Below are 17299 nucleotides of genomic sequence, written 5' to 3'. Positions count from 1 at the left end.
TGAGCACCAAGAAAGATCTCCTTAAAGATCCTCCACTGCTCCTCAGCAGACCTACCTTCCAACGCGCTCCCCCAGTCCACATTCGCCAATTCTTCTCTCATCCTACCATACTCCCCTCTATTCAAACAAAGGACGCGTGTCCGGGAACCCACTTTCTCCTCCTCCATCTGCAACACAAACTCCACCATGCAATGATCACTCTCTCCAAGAGGATCCTTCACCGCAAGGTCCCTAATTCTACCCACCTCATTACATAGCACCAGATCCAAGATAGCTCGCTCCCTCGTCGGCTCCAACACACACTGTTCAAGGAAATTATCCCGGCAGCATTCCAAGAACTCCTCCTCGAGCCCACCTCGTCCAACATGGGTCGACCAATCAATATGCAGATTGAAATCTCCCATAACTACTGCCGTCCCATTCCTGCACGCCGCACTTATTTGCGCGTTAACAGCCCGCCCCACCTCCAGATCATTATTTGGGGGCCTATAGACGACACCCACCAGCGTCTTCCTCCCTTTGCTGTTCCTAATCTCCACCCACAACGATTCCACGTTCTGCTCTTTGGCTCCGATATCATCCCTTGCTACCACCTTGATACTATCCTTAATCAGCAGAGCTACGCCACCCCCTCTTTCCTCCTGCCTATCCTTCCTAAACACTTGATAGCCCTGTACATTCAGCTCCCAGTCCCTGTCACCTTGCAGCCACGTCTCTGTAATGGCCACCAGATCGTATCCATTTGTGTCAATCTGCGCCACCAGCTCATCCACTTTATTCCGAATGCTTCGTGCATTCAGATAAAGCGCTTTCATCCCAGCCTTCACCTGGACCCTATTTGCCGTAATGCCACCAATTGGGACATCCTCGGCCTCTTCCCTTACCTGTACCCTATCCTTAACTTTAGACCTCGTAGCGTCACCTACCCTCGCACCCTCCCCCCCGCTAATTAGTTTAAAGCCCTGTCTACAGTCCTCTTTACTCGATTCGCCAACACTCTGGTCCCAGCACGGTTCAGACCAACCCCATCCCGCCCGAACAAGTCCCACCTACCCCAATACTGGTGCCAATGCCCCATAAATTCGAACCCATTCCTCCCACACCAATCCCTGAGCCACCCATTCACTTCCTTTATCCTGTCAACCCTACGCCCGTCTGCACTCAGTTCAGGCAGTAGCCCAGAGACGACCACCTTGTCGGTTCTACTTTTTAATTCCATTCCCAGCTTCTTATACTCCCTCCCCAGATCCTCAGTCCGCACTTTGCCTACATCGCCGGCACCCACATGTACCACAACGACCGGATTCTCACCCTCCCACTCCAGATTCCTCTGCAGCCCAGCTGCGACATCCTGTACCCGAGCACCAGGCAGACAACACACCCTTCTGTGCACTTTGTCATTGTGACAAAGGACAGTGTCAATACCCTTCACCCCACTATCCCCAATCACTACTACGTTCCTTTTCCCCTTCTCTTTGCCTATGTCCTGCTGCATCACTGTACCGTGTGCAGTTTGCTCACCAACCTCACCTGCCTCGTCCTCTTCCAGACTGGAAGCAAGAACCTCAAACCTGTTATGCAGATTAAGAGGCTGAGGCCTCCGCTCCTCACCCCCCTTCCTTCTCCCAGCAGCCCCCTTTTGTCCCTGACCCTTAGATTTAGCCAGTCTAGAGGGGGTGGATGTCACTTGCACCCCATTGACAATGGCACCCTCTCTCCCCCTGATGAGCCTCAGTGTCTGTAGCTCAGAGGCCAGCTCATCCACCTTGAGCTGGAGCTCCTCCAGCAACCTGCACTTACTACAGACATGGTCACTGGGAAGGACCCTGGGGTCCACCAGTTCCCACATCATACAGAAACCACACATCACATGCCCCTCCATTATTCACTGTAATTTTTTATGGGGAAAAAAAATTTTTTCCTTGTTTCCTGCTGTAGTAGTTTTGAAAAAAAATTTTTTTCCTTGTTTTTTCAAACAAACTCACCTGGCCTTTTTTCCTCCAAGCCCTTTTTGATATTAAGCCCTATTAACTCACTCTGCTTCCCACTCACTCCGCTGCCCGCTCAGACGCTGCCCACTGTCTACACCAGGCCTCCTTTTAAATCTGGCGCTGATTTAAAGCAGGCTGGTCCACAAATGCCTTTTAACCACTCCTTCAGAATTCTTAAAGCAGTAAATACAATAAATAAATGCTTTAAACAGTTCTACAAAGAGTAAAGTGCTTTAAACTTATTTTAAACAGGTTTTTAACAGGTAAAATCTTAGCTCTCTCTCTCTGCTCCAGCAAACAGAACTCTCCATTCACCTGACGAAGAGGCAGTCCCCTCGAAAGCTTGTGAGTATATTATCAAATAAATAGGTTGGACTAAAACCTGGTGTTGTCAGACTTTTTACTAATTAGTCCAACAGAGTTTAGGGATTGAGCCTGGGACCTTGTGGGTTTCTGTGGCTTCAAGGTTTAAGGTAAATTGAGACATTGTAGAAGATTCACCATGTTCCCACATCTGAAAACAGATAATTCCTTTTTTAAAGGTCAATCTCCTTTAATATTCAGGGCAATCTCCCGCTGAGCATTGGGTCTTACACTGTGTACTTGCTAGTGGGATATATAGGGAAGGCAAACAGTTACATCATACCCCTAAAGGTAACAAGTCTGCTTGCAAGGGTACAAATGCATATTATAAGGCTATTTTTAGTTTGGAAATTGCAATTTTTAACATGTGCTCTGAGGGGCTGGTCGAGATGCCTGGGGTCATTTCAGATCAAAGAGAGGGCAGCTTAGTGAAGCCATGGGGTGAAGAATTTAAAGTTAAACAATGGAAACTTTGTTAATTCTCTCTTGAGAAAATGGTTTGCCCATGAGAGAATTTAAATTATTCATATAATTTCCCCAGAGCAGATAAAGTTTGGAAACAACTTAATTTGCATTTCTATCTGGAAACAGGCCATTTGTGCGCCACATTGCCATGCAGATGGGCTGTGGGAGTAGGAAGATTTTTTTTAAATCTAGCTCCCCTGAATCCAGTGTCTGGGGTGGTTGTTTGTGTGCAAAGCAACCTGAAATAAGCAGAGAGAGAGAGAATATGCCAGCAGCCAGGACAAGGTGCTGAGAAGCCCTCAGGAACTAGGAGTGGTTTTGATTTGGATTCACTGTGCAATGCTGAGTGAAGGCAATGCTCAGGCTGGCAAAATCAAAAATTTGTGAGGTGCTGAAGTAAGGCTGGATGCAGGAAGGAGAATCCCCAAGAATACGCTCATGTGGGAAGGCAATACTGAAACTAAGGAGAATCTGAGTGAATTCCTGGGAGCTGTGACACACTTTCCAGGCCAATTGAATGACCACTAACAAAACTGTAACACAAAAGGGATACTGGTTGAAATTAAAAGTAGAACAGGGAGTGTTCTGTTCAGAATGTTGGTTTAAAGTATAAATGCTTATGAGATGTGCAGAGTTAAGTCAGTTATTCTTGTTATCAGTTAATAATTGGCAATTCAAATTTCTTTTTAAAAGTTAATGGTTTCTACCGAGATGGTAATTGTGGTAAATACAATCAGGTTTAAAGGCTGATTAAATTGGATATCCTAAATTAAAGAATTGGGCATATTAAAATCAAACACAGTCAAACCTCAAGCAGGCCAACTGTACAAATACATAAGCATATCTGGGCCTTAGCCCATCAATCACCCATCAAAGGTCGTTGCAGTCTATTGAGACCCAGCAGGAGATCATTGCACCCCATTGAAATGCACCGGCCTATTGTCAGGAGCCAGATTGGGCCAGACTTTCAGTTACCTTATCTGGCAACAGGTTACTTGTAAGCAACATCATGGAGACAGACACCTGGGGGTGGACGCCAGTGTCCTATCAGAAAGACATCAAGAAACTGACTGGGTATTGGGACCATTCCCCTCCTGAGACTTCATTGGCTCATTGAGAAGTTTCTGGAAAGGCAGGCAGGCAGGGGGATAAAGGTACACATTTCAGATACACCAGCAGCGAAGACTCGATGAGAGAGGTGACCTTGAACATCCAAAAGACTGACCAGGCCTTTTGGCTAAGATCAAGTGTAGCATTGACATGCTCTACTTGGTTGAAGTCATAAGGTTACATTGTGGCTTCATTTGAAGCAATTTTTAAAAGCGGTATCCTCGCCTTTTGGCTAAGATGCAAATGAGATCAAGCCTTGGAGGAGGTGCAATGCCTACTCCAATCAGCTTGGATCATGTACATCAAGCCAAGGCAGGAAGTGAGAGGCCTGTCTTGACAGCTTGGATCATAAAGGTCTCACTTGAATTGGACTTCGATTGGACTGAATTGGATATATAAACAAAAAGACTGACCAGAGAAGGAAGGAAAGAAGAAGCTGCCATCGAGACTCACCTTTGTGACGATGGACCAGAGGGACTCAGAGAATCGAACCTGCAGTTTAACCAAACCATCTCTGTATGTAGTATACTCGAATCTGGGGTATCTTCTTGTTTTATGTGGGTAATTTAAGGGTTAATAGTATTATTATTAATGAACTTATTGAACCATTATTTGTGATGGTCCTTTGTCCATCTTGCAAATAAGCGCACCAGAGTAAAACCTTGGAGTAAGCAAACTGGTCAAAAGTTTGAGAATTAACAGGTACAATATAATGCAAGGGCTGATAATGAGGGTAGCCTTACCACAGAACCTATGGGGTTGGTAAATATAGTCGGACTTTTCCACAATCACGTGGGACAAAAATCAACAGATGGTAAAACAATGACTGAAGCAGAAAATAGAATTTTTTGACAAGTCACTGAACATCCTTCACCACTTGTTTGGTGAAGTGGAGTTGCTGCTATGAGAGGGTACAAGGAAGGTCAGTCTGTTTTGCATTTTCTGCAAAAAGAAAATGGTATATGAATGATATACCTTGGGGCAGGGGAAATATTTTTCTGCCATTAGTGAGTCCTGGATGCTATTGTCCGGGCTCACTTACCTTTACCACCTCACCAATCGAGGTTCTCCCCGGTGGGGATCACATATGGTCGCCATCAACAGGGACCACCGTTTCTGCTGCTGAGTACGAGAGTGTGAGTGCTGAGGTTCAGAGGGTGGTGGTGGTAGCAGCTCTCCACATTGAGCTAGCTCTTCACATCACTGATACACAGGCATACATAAAATCACATCAATTCACACAATGCCTTGCAATAAATACAATGTTTGTTCAAATAAACAAAAGATATTGGATGCTGGAAATTAGGAATAAAAACAGGAAAGGCTGCAAAATCTCACAAGGTCAGGCAGCATCCTTGATGAGAAAAACACAGTTAGGCTTTCATATCGATGCCCTTTCATCAAAACTGGGAAAAGTTAGAAATGTAATGGGTTTTAGAAGGGGAGGATAGAAGGAAAGCAGAAGGGATATGGCGGAAAATATATTTTTTGAAGCTGGTACATTCATACGGCTAACCTTCCAACATTTTTCCAGCTACTGATGAAATGTTATCAACATGAAAGATTAACCCCATTTCTCTCTCCATAGACGCTGCTTGACCTGCAGAGTGGTTTCAGCATTTTCTATTTTTATTTCACATTTCCGGCATCTGCAGCAATTTTCTTTTGTTATGTACTAATCTGCCTCCTGGAAAATCTCTCAGCCAATTCAGTCAAAACTCCACTTTCAAAATCTTAAACTGTCCATTCACCATGACAATCAATCTGCTTAGCCACATCGACACCTCTTCACCAGTGCCCATTAAAACAATAAGTCTCTCTCTCACCCTGGCTGCTCCCCCAGTGTGATCCTTTGATTTCACTTCCTTAAATCCAAGGGAATGCTAATTTGAACAAATAGAGTAGGAGACTTGTTTAGCCATTCATCTAAAGAATAGCCAAACCATATAAAACACTATTAAATCCAATACCTTTAGCCTATGTCACAAACTCTGTTGCCTATCCCAGGAAACTTTCTGAAGCTGAACCAGATGATTTGAAACTTTGTTGTTGGATTTGGCTTGGAAGAGCTTCTGGTCACACATCCTTCCCATCACTAAGACCAATGATTTTCATCTCATTGGCCAATTCCTCCCTGCTTTGGCATTTCTGCTGCTCAAACCACCATGCACATCTTTGTTAGCTCCACAATTGACTATTCCAATGCACGCCTGCCTGGCTTCCTATCTTTTTCTCCTTCAGCTGTTAAGGCCCTAGAGCTTTTGAATTCCTTCCTTAAACTCTCTGATCCTCTGTCCTTCTTTAAGGCACCCTTTAAAATGTACCTAAATGGCCAACCTTTTGGTTGCCTCAGTTAATAACTGTTGTAGCTTGGTGTCAGATTTTGTTTGATAACACAACTACCCACAGCCTCGTGGAACCTTTTACTGCTTTTGAAATGATACACAAATACCAGTTGTTAGTGGTGGATTTTTCTTCCCTTTTTTTGTGACTGCAGGTTTGGAAGCCCAGCACTGACAATGATACGGATTAAAACAACATCACTTAGCATGGCAATTCTCTCTCATCTACATCAGAAAGTCCCACTACAGCTACACAAATCTCAAAGGATGTAGTGACTAAGTTCGAAATGTCAGCACTGGATGTCACACTGCCTAAAAACAGGAAGCAGGAACCTGCTGCCTACACAGCTACCACTTCTGGAACTATAGCAATATGGCAACATTTTTGTTTTTCGTATAAAAGCCCCTTTTAATCCTTCCTTTGCTTTTTCCTCCCCATCTGCAGAACTCTCTTCGATGTTTCAAGGGCGATCAGCCTTCCAGTGATTCTGAAGACAATATCTGCCAATGTTTTTTCACAAATGAATATCCCATATATATCCTCATAACAAAGGTACAAAAAAGTTATTTAAAATATTATGGAAAAACAAAAAGATCAGTCAAGCTGGCACTGGAAACAGATTGAATTAAAACACAAAGCAAGCACTTGAGAGTGCAATTAATACAAAGAACATCCCTTTTACTCCACTTCTAATGCGTGAACAGAAGGCACAGTGGAATGCTGTCATAAACAGGTGGGAAATCATGCCAGGGCATTATAATAGGTTTTAAAATACACACAAATGAAGTTCTTGCATATTTTATGGGAGAGTTCTCCATAGCAGCTGAAGTGGCCAATCAGAAAGACATAAGCTACACTAACTGGGGAAAGATCCAGGAAAAAGATTGATCTAGCCACACCAAACACCTGCCCCCTCAATTTCCAAAGTACAATTTTTATATTTAGGAAACTGATCCCCCTGGATGAAAAATACACTGCAGAAGATTTACATCTCGCCATTAAGTAAGCTCTTAATCAAAATATAAATAGATAAATATAAGAAGCGTGATAGTTAGCTGTTGACTATAAAATTTATCTCATTAGTAAGGGAAAATGGGACTTTGAACACTGCAGACTAGTTCATTAAATTTGGGAGGAAAATAATTTGCTGCATTCACGTATATATATTCTTGCAAATATCTAATTCACGGTTCATGTTAATATTTCAGTGGCGATGCTTAGTTATAGGAAGATTAAACTTTAATATTGTTGGATAAGTGATTTGTTATTGAAGCTTTTCATCTTACAGTCATCAGGACAGATTTAGAAAAATAACAAATCTAAAAGGTGCAACAATTTATACCGCATGAGAAGAGGATGCTAATCGGGTGGTAAGAGAACTCTGATTGGCAGAGGTGTTGCCATGGAAAATGCACCAGGAAACAGTTAACGACCAAGATCTTGATCAAATTCAAACTGGGCCGATCAGCTCTGATTGGCCAGGGCATTGCCATGCAGAAGTACCAAGGAATGGTTATCCTCCAAACTTTTGCTTTGTTGGAAAAAAGGTTTAATGTGTGGACATGCCCTTTCTATTTGCAAATGACAGGGATCTGTATGTGAATATACATAGCTTCGAACATGCTAAGTGAGCCGCCCTGCAAGGATACCTGATAATCTTAAATTGGTTGTCAGTATAATCCTTAGCACAATTAGGATTGTTGAGCAAGTGTTGTCCAACTATGGGATTATATATAAGGCCGATAATCGCAAGATGAAAAGCTTTAACATCTTGTCTCATTTTTCAGCAATACCCGAGTTCTGTACTGCCAAATAAGCAAGTATTAAACTTTAATTGTAGAAAATGAAATAAATGCAATTAAAGCAGCTTAGAGTCAACTACACTTTTAAAGGTTGAGGCCATGTTTACTTAAGGGGTTAACAGTTAGAAAGCTAAGATCCTAAAACAGCAGGTAGACTTCCTTAGCTCGAGACCTGGAGACATGGGCCAGAATTTTACCAGCACGCTGCTCTGGTTCCACATTGGGTGGAATTCTCTGTTTGCCTTGGGTGGAATTATACGAGCCTCGCTCGAGCAAGATTGTAAAATACTGTCCGTGGTCTCTACACTACTGCAAAGAGTGCAGTCCAGACAGGTGTTCAGTTTTGGGAGTTTGAGTTAAATTAATTTAAAAGTGAACACTAGAAGGCTAAATTAGCATGGAGATGAATGGAGCTCAGGATGATTCTCTGGTTTCAATGTATCTAAGTATTTGTGGGGAGAGTGGGGGTAGTTGCCATTTGGACTTTGTATGATTCCCAGCTCACAAAGAAATACTGGGAGCCATCAGTGCAATTTGAGTTCAAGAGGAGTCTTGGGAAACCGAGAAAGTAGTGAAAGGTGACTAGTTCTATGCTGGAGAACGTTAGGACTCAGAAGTAGTCCTGGGAGCTATTTATACAATGGTACAGACGGGAGACTGGAATTCAGAAAATGCCAGGGTCTGTGCCAGCTTAGTGAAGCCAGCCAAAGAGTTGAAATTGTGCCAGTACTTAGAAGCGGGAATGTATCTTTGTAAATCCCATGGAACGCATTTGCAAGAAACAGTCATTGAAGCAGTCCAAGTCAGAATGGCAATTAAGGGAACGCAGAGGCTATATATTTTAAAGTGAAGAGTTGAAATCTCTCCTGAGGGAGAAAGTTTTAGTGAGATTTTGTGACTTACAGTGGTCGCTGATGTCTGTGTGGATTACTGAGATATCCATGGGATGTGGTTTGGTTGCATCTGCCATCTAATGTACAGTGTGGCATTTCTGACCTCAGTTTGCCAGTTAATTTGTATTTACCTCATGTTAATTCTGAATCGATATTATAGAGTGTTTTACTTTTCTGACTTTGTATGGTAAAGTTTGTTTTATTCGTTTAAACCTGTGGAAGTTTGTGGCTTGATTCTCTTAGTGGGTAACTAAGGTTTCAAACATTGTATATTAAACTAAACATTACTTATCCTTAGCAAGATCGTAATAACATGCATATAAAAATAAGCCCAACTCACACAATTGATTTGAACACTATAGCCGGGAATTGTCAATAAATGTCAGTTTCCATGACATTTCCACATGATAATCAGCTCCGCATCAATTTCCAGCCCGTGGAGCTAATTATGTCAGAAAACCTAGGCTGGGAGATGTGTGGAGGCCGTGACATCCAGCAAGAGTCCCGTGAAATAGCCGCTGCTGATGTCTTCCGGCCCACTACACTACTCAAGCAGCACAGCGGGCTGGGAGGATCACCTTGTATTTTTTTCTGAAAATATTTACATAAACCTACCCCAAACACATGAAATGTATTCAATTTTTCAGCTCATGTACGGACCTGCCCACTTCATTCTTATGTTTCTGCAAACACAGCACTGGAACTGATAGCTGGAAGCCAGCCCTGCTTACATATGAATTGCACATACTGGTCTGAAGCTCCAATGTGAAAACCTTCAATACTATAAGAACTAATGCCACTAGAGCAAACTTTTTTATATACCTTTTGTCTCTCTCTCTATACGTCGTCTTGCTAGAGGCAAACATGAGAGAGAATAAATCTAAACACTGGGCTGTTTAGTTACCATTAATCTATCTATAGAAATGTAGCAGTAGATAATTCCTAGAAAAAAAAATTCTGATTACATGGTCATAGAATCCTATAGTGCAGAAAGAGACCATTCAGCCCATCAATACTGCACTGACAACAATCCCATCAGGCCCACACTTCTAAACCCCGCCCATTTAGCTAGCCAGTCCCCCTGACACTAAGGGACAATTTAGCATGCCAATCAACCCAACCTGCATATCTTTGGGCTGAGAGAGGAAACCGGAGCACCCGAAGGAAACCCACACAGACATAGTAGAGAATGTGCGAATTCCACACAGACAGTGAGCCAAGGTCGGAATTGAACCCAGCTCCCTGGCGCTGTGAGGCAGCAGTACTAACCACTGTGCCACCCTCATACCACATATTTGCATCAGGCCCCATTTTAATTACATTATAGCACTTTTGTTACTAGATTCCAATACTTTAACCACCTTAAGTATATTGCATCATTGGTAATTTTATGATGCTCACATCTTACTGTGTTTTTCTTTTACGTCCTTTTGCAGAGAGAGAGAGAGGCACAGAGAGGCAGAGAGACAGGCAGAGAGAGGGAGAGGCAGAGAGAGAGGGAGAGGCAGAGAGAGAGAGAGAGGCAGAGAGAGAGAGAAAGAGGCAGAGAGGGAGAGAGGCAGAGAGAGAAAGAGGCAGAGAGAGAGAAAGACGCAGAGAGAGTGAGAGAGGCAGAGAGAGTGAGAGAGACAGACAGAGAGAGACAGACAGACAGACAGACAGACAGACAGAGAGAGAGACAGACAGAGAGAGAGAGTCAGAAAAAGAGAGAGGCAGAGAGAGAGCGATGCAGAGAGAGAGAGAGATGCAGAGAGAGAGAGGCAGAGAGAGAGAGACAGACAGAGAGAGAGAGAGAGAGGCAGAGAAGCCTCCAAGTGAAACAAATCTGCTCACACCAATGGCTTCAGAGTGAAAACAAGGGAATCTCCCTATTGAAAATGACATCCCCTGTCAGTCAGAGAGATGACTTCAAAGGATTTTCCATGATGTAAGAGTATGAAAAAAATGCAAGATAGTGAATGCAGCCAACATTATAAATATGATTGTTGTCATTCTAAATTTACCTGTTTTGAAAACCAAAATGATAAACTAAACTGAAAAGACCTAGCACCGAGGGCGAATGTCTACTCCCACAAGCTGCAAATGGGTTTGGCGCTGGCCTGATGAATTGGGGCAAAAACGGGAAGCACGGTGGGTGTCAAGCCCATTGCAATTCTTCTGGCCCATCCTGTGGGCACTGATCAGGTTGCCACCCAGAGCAGGCAGGAACCCCATGAACACAGTTAAAATCAAATTAACATCTTATTACTGGAAAATGTTTTTTTTGAATGGAAGAGCTAATACCTCCAAGTTGACGACACCGTAGAGTAGAACCATGTAATTAACCATCAGGGAGGTACTGTGGTGTAGTAGGTAACGTCCCTACCTCTGGGTCGAAAACTCCAGACGTTTCCACTCCAGGACTTGATGGCCATGGAGGGTACGTGCATAATGTGGCCAAATAGGTTGACAACCTGTAAATGCTTCCAATATAACTGATGGCAGGCAGTAAAGAGTGGAAGAGATTCCTGGTCAACCATACTGCAGCAGGCAAACCACTGCAATACTTTGCCAAGCATAATCGTGGATCAATCCAATGGAAATCCACAGTCATTAACACACTCTTAGGGCAAGGTGCCTGGAGGAGGAGGAATTAACAATCAAATTTTTTTTAACAGCTTAAACCGGTGAAATTTAACAAGGTCACATAGACCAGTCACATTTTTTTTTACAAAAGGTATTTTTTTTGTCCTTATCAAGGTAAGGGAATTAATTTCAGTCATTTAACATCAAGCTTCAAGCATCCTTTACAAGACAGCAAAGCCAGCAGTAAAATACAGCCTTCGCTGCTTTCTGCCAACAATTTTTCACAACACAAATTTCAAAAGGAAATGAACCATTAGATCATTTCCTACTTTCAACACCAATTATTCTGAGTGAGATAGCCAATGTAAAGTCAAAAACAGTTTGTGCTCTTTATTATCATCTTGGAACCATAGGCTGACACAGTGCTCATGCTTCTTTGCAGCAAAGTTTATTTAAATATTTTCAGGGAAAATGGTGTTCCACTCTTTTTTTGGGCTCATTTTCATATACACACATGAATACCTCTATATATTAACTTATTTTCTTTCAAAATTTAATGATCTGTTTTATAGAATAGAAAGAAAACCAATGGCATGCTTGTTGACTCAACACTGTTCATGAATGCAGATTTGTTGCAAACATTCAAAATGTATCTGAACAAGTTCCTAACAGTGGCTGAGAGAACAACTTAACAAAGGCAGGTGGCAACAGGGGAGGTGGCATGCAGTTCCTGTGATCTACTGCATTTTATATGATCATCTTCAGGGGTCAGTTGGATTTCACTGAGTTATTCCTCATAAATCGGTACGCTGTTTTATGTTTTTTTGACAAAACTAGAGTTTCTTTTCTCTGGAGCAGCAGAGGCTGAGGGGAGACCTCATTAAAGTTCTATAAAGTTATGAGAGGCATAGATAGGGTTGACAGTCAACCTTTTTCCCAGAGTTGAAATGCCTAATACTAGCGGGAACTTAAGGTGAGAGGGGGAAATTTAAAAGAGATATTTCAAGTTTTTTATACAGAGAATGGGAGATGTCTGGAATGTGCTGCCAGGTATACATCACTAAGTATACGTGGAGAGGTAGTAAATTGGATTAGACATTGGCTCAATGGAAGAAGCCAGCGAGTGGTAGTGGAGGATTGCTTTTCTGAGTGGAGGCCTGTGACTGGTGGTGTGCACAGTAAGAAGTCTCACAACACCAGGTTGAAGTCCAACCAATTTATTTGATAAAACCTTCCACAACCTTCCGCACACCTGACGAAGAAACACCATTTCCGAAAGCTTGTGGGATTACTACCAAATAAATTGGTTGGACTTTAACCTGGTGTTGTGAGACTTCTTGCTGTGTTTACCCCAGTCCAACGCCGGCATCTCCACATCATGACTAGTGGTGTGCCACAGGGATCACTGCTGGGTCCATTGTTGTTTGTCATCTATATCAATGATCTGGATGATAATCTGATAAATCAGATCAGCAAATTTGCTGATGATACAAAGATTGAAGGTGTAGTGGACAGTGAGGAAGGTTTTCAAAGTTTGCAAAGGGATTTGGACTAGCTAGAAAAATGGGCTGAAAAATGGCAGATGGAGTTTAATGCAGACAAGTGTGAGGTATTACACTTTGGGAGGACAAACCAAGGTAGAACATACAAGGTAAATGGTAGGACACCGAAGAGTGTAATAGAACAGAGGGATCTGGGAATACAGATACATAATTCCCTAAAAGTGACACCACAGGTAGATAGGGTCATAAAGAGTGCTTTTGGAACATTGGTCTTTATAAATCAAAGTTTTTAAGTATAAGAGTTGGAATGTTATGGTGAGGTTGTATAAGACATTGTTTAGAGTATTGTGTGCAGTTTTGGTCACCTAATTACAGGAAGGATATAAATAAGGCTGAAAGAGTGCAGAGAAGGTTTACAAGGATGTTGCCGGGACCTGAGGAACTGAGTTACAGAGAAAGCTTGAATAGGTTAGGACTTTATTTGCTGGAGCGTAGAAGAAGGAGGGGAGATTTGTTAGAGGTGTATAAAATTATGATGGGTATAGATAGAGTGAATGCAAGCAGGCTTTTTCCACTGAGGCTAGCAGAGAAAAGGACATGGGTTAAGGATGAAGGGGGAAAAGTTTAAAGGGAATATTAGGGGGGCTTCTTCACACAGAAAGTGGTGGGAGTGTGGAATGAGCTGCCAGATGAAGTGGTGAAAGCGGGCTCACTTTTAACGTTTAAGAAAAACTTGGACAGGTACATGGATGAGAGGGGTGTGGAAGGATATGGTCCAGGTGCAGATCAGTGGAACTAGGCAGAAAAGTGGTTTGGCCTATTTCTGTGCTGTAGTGTTCTATGATTTTATGGGTGGTGGTGCAGACACATATGATTGGGGCATTTAAGGGGCATTTAGACAAGCGCATGAAAGGAATAGAGGGATATGGACCAAGAGCGAGCAGAAGGGATTTGTTTAATTTGGTGTCATGTTCGGCACAACATCATGGGCTGAAAATGTTGTTCCTGTGCTGTACTATTCTATGTTCTATTTGAGAGATGGCTGATAGGATGTGGGGAGGGAGGAGCCACACAAAAGAGAGACATGATATATATAAGTTGCATGCAACTGTATCGGCCATACTATAGTACAGCTGGTTCCTCTCATGCCATTTTCAAACGTCAGTATGATTGATACATATGAAAATAGTTCATGCTTGGCGCCTGTTTCAAGTAGTTACCTCTCCACCTGGATAAGTTGCCACCAATCAAGTTATTCAAATGGAAACAACCTGCTGAGATATCAGAATTCAGTACATACAGCATTCAACGTGCTCATGTCTATGAAGTGTTTTCCTATTTCCAGGAAGCAGGCTTTTTCTAGTTCATGGAGATTGTATTAGGACTTCAGGAAAATAATTGAGGGAAAACTTCTCAAAAGAACTTAAGTGAAGCCAGTCTGCAATCCATACTTAATATACTTCACAGCTTAATTAACACAGTTGCATTTAATCTTTCTAATTTCAGCTTGAGTTTGTCATTAATAGCTGCCACAAAAGACTATTCAACAGTAAGCCACGAGACACAATTTCTAGCCAACTCACAGTAATGACCATACTTGCTATCATTCAAAATAACTTACCAATCATTTCTTGTACAATTTAAATTGTACCTCACTTATTCTTCATTGAGTGCTGCTGAATTGTTACAGACATTATCTTTAACAAACCCACAGGTAATTTCATTTTTGGATGACACAAATTGAAGTTTCAAAAAATGGCCATGACAGTGATGCAGCCAAGGCCATATTTATCCCCCTTTTCTATTGTAAATGTAACTTTTCACACCTCCTCTTGGACATACCAGTTGTTCCCTAATCATTAAGGTGGGCACAGTGATCTACTATCAGGCATCTGTCAACACAAGAAGCCTGACAGTATCTCACACAATCCACCTTAATGAGCAGCTGCTACAAGCCACAATTTGTTCCATGCCTTGCCTCTACTTCATGTTTTTTCCTTAAGCTTAGATCATGTAACTGCCACACAGGGAACATGTGTTTTACCATTCCACTGCACAATATGTAAGATCATCAAAGAAACAACCTATCATGCTGCTCTGAGACTCCATTCTTTTGCTCCCTCAGTCTTTTTTTGTTAATTTTTCCAAAGCTTGCCAAGCAGCTGCAACAAAGGTTTTCTGTTTTCAGCTTTTTACTTCAAAAGTCAGAAAAGGGATGATAAAAGGGCTAGTGTTTACGGCAAGTATGAGATTTTTAGCTGCCCCTTGATTAAGAAAGCCAAGTCGTTAAAGACAATGTTTATTGTTTTTGGAAATAAGATAGTCAAAAATTTGTCATTTTTAAAATTTAGTAGAAGTGTGGCAATAGTCAGAAAACTAGGGTTGGAAATTGAATCTTGGAAGCTATGATAGTGAATCAGTTTAGCCATTAAGGTAATGTAGCCTTGGGAATAAGTTTACACAAAACTTATAAACCTTTTTAAAACACAAGTGAAGAACAAAATACAAGACAAGGATACCATAGTGGAAGAGGCACAAAATGAATCAAAATTAACTTATCAATGGGAATTTATTAGTTTACGTTTTGAGGGTATCCATATTAATGAATGCTGCCACATTTTTCAGCCTTTAATAGATTACTTAACTGAAATATTTCTTGAATAGGTCTAGATACATGAGAAGTTGGAAATATGTCATTAGACAATGAGAAACTGCTCAGATTATTCACACAGCTGTTTTGTGCACCCTCTTTGGGACTGATTCAAGGATGAATATTACCAAAAGACTATGATGGGGCAAGGCTTTTACATTTTGCCAGTAAGATAGTTGCTGGATTATTAACCATTTCCAACACAGTCAGACCTATCACAGCAATATAAAAACAAAACACCTTAGTGCCTTTAAAAAAGTAGAGCATCTCAAGGTTTTGCCAAGATGCATTATCAAACAAAATTTGACATCAAGTTGCATTAGGACATATTGGATAGGTTACCACAAGCTTTATCAAAGAGATACACTTTAAGGAGTGTCTTAAAGGAAGAGATAGAGGTGCAGATAGATTTAAGGAGGCAATTCCAAAAGCAGACTAAAGCATGACTGCCAATGTTGAGACACACAAAGGGTCAGAGTTGCAGGAATACAGAGTTGTCACAGGGTTGTGGAGCTGAAGGAAGTCGCAAAGATATAGAGGAACAAAGGCATGGAGGGATTTGAATGCAAGAATAAAAATTTTCAACTCGGGATGCTGTTGAACTGGGCAACAACATGGATCAATTGGCATCAGGGAGATGGATCAACAGGACTTCGAGTAAGTTAGGATATGGAGCAGAGTTTCAGATAAGCTGAAATTTAATGTGGAGTTGAAGATGGTTGGCTGAGTAGCATTTTTATTAGAGAACTATTTCCTGAAGAACACCCCTTGTGTAACAACATCATCAGATTGGCTAAGATCAAGTGCAGTATCGACATGCTGCATTTGGTTGAAGTCATTAGGTTACATTTCAGCTTCATTTGAAGCAATTTTTTAAAGCGGCATCTCGGCCATTTGGCTAAGATGCAAATAAGATCAAGCCGTGGAGGAGGAGCTACACCTACTCCAGTCAGCTTGGATCATGTAGATCAAGCCCAAGACAGGAGGTGAGAGCCCTGTCTTGTCAGCTTGGATCGGGAATGTCCCAACTTGTTGGGACTCTGAATTGGGTTTAATTTGACTTGATTGGATTGGAATAAAGTTTAAAAAAAAAAATCAGAAACAGCGCTGCTTCTCGGCCTTTTGGCTAAGATCAAGTGTAGTATCAACATGCTGTACTTGGTTGAAGTCATTAGGTTACATTTTAGCTTCATTTGAAGCCATTTTTTAAATCAGCATCTCAGCCTTTTGGCTAAGATACAAATGAGATCAAGCCTTGGAGGAGGAGCTATACCTACTCCATTCAGCTTGGATCATAGAGGCCAAGCCCAAGACAGGAGGTGAGAGCCCTGTCTTGTCAGCTTGGATCGGGAATGTCCCAACTTGTTGGGACTCTGAATTGGATTTGATTTGATTGGATTGAATTGGAATAAAGTTTAAAAAAAATCAGAAATAGCACTGTCATCTGGGCATCATCTGAATAATCTGATTTGTTACTGCACACAGCCCCAATTGGCAGCAGTGCTGCTTCATTCACACTGCCAATCTGCCAACAATTGCAGGCTACCCAGTAATGTAAATACAGAGTAAGGTTCACCTCCCCCACGTTTGGTCAACATGATAAGAGTGTTCTGTA

The 17299-nt window shown here is 41.9% G+C and overlaps 1 protein-coding gene and 1 non-coding gene across 4 annotated transcripts in view; one reads left to right on the top strand and one right to left on the bottom strand.

Annotated features, from left to right (window-relative positions):
- The window catches only part of inpp4b (inositol polyphosphate-4-phosphatase type II B), a 708475-nt gene that overhangs the window by 361602 nt on the left and 329574 nt on the right, over positions 1 to 17299 (bottom strand). The gene's annotated exons all lie outside the window — the stretch shown is intronic.
- Positions 16791 to 16982, top strand: LOC145351026 (U2 spliceosomal RNA). The gene has a single exon (XR_013888298.1). It is a non-coding gene; the product is annotated as a U2 spliceosomal RNA (small nuclear RNA).

The sequence above is a fragment of the Carcharhinus amblyrhynchos genome, chromosome 1 (genome assembly GCF_965287045.1).
Source record: "Carcharhinus amblyrhynchos chromosome 1, sCarAmb.v2.hapA, whole genome shotgun sequence".
NCBI classification, from domain to species: Eukaryota; Metazoa; Chordata; class Chondrichthyes; order Carcharhiniformes; family Carcharhinidae; genus Carcharhinus; species Carcharhinus amblyrhynchos.
This window is presented reverse-complemented; position numbering and strand designations above follow the sequence as displayed.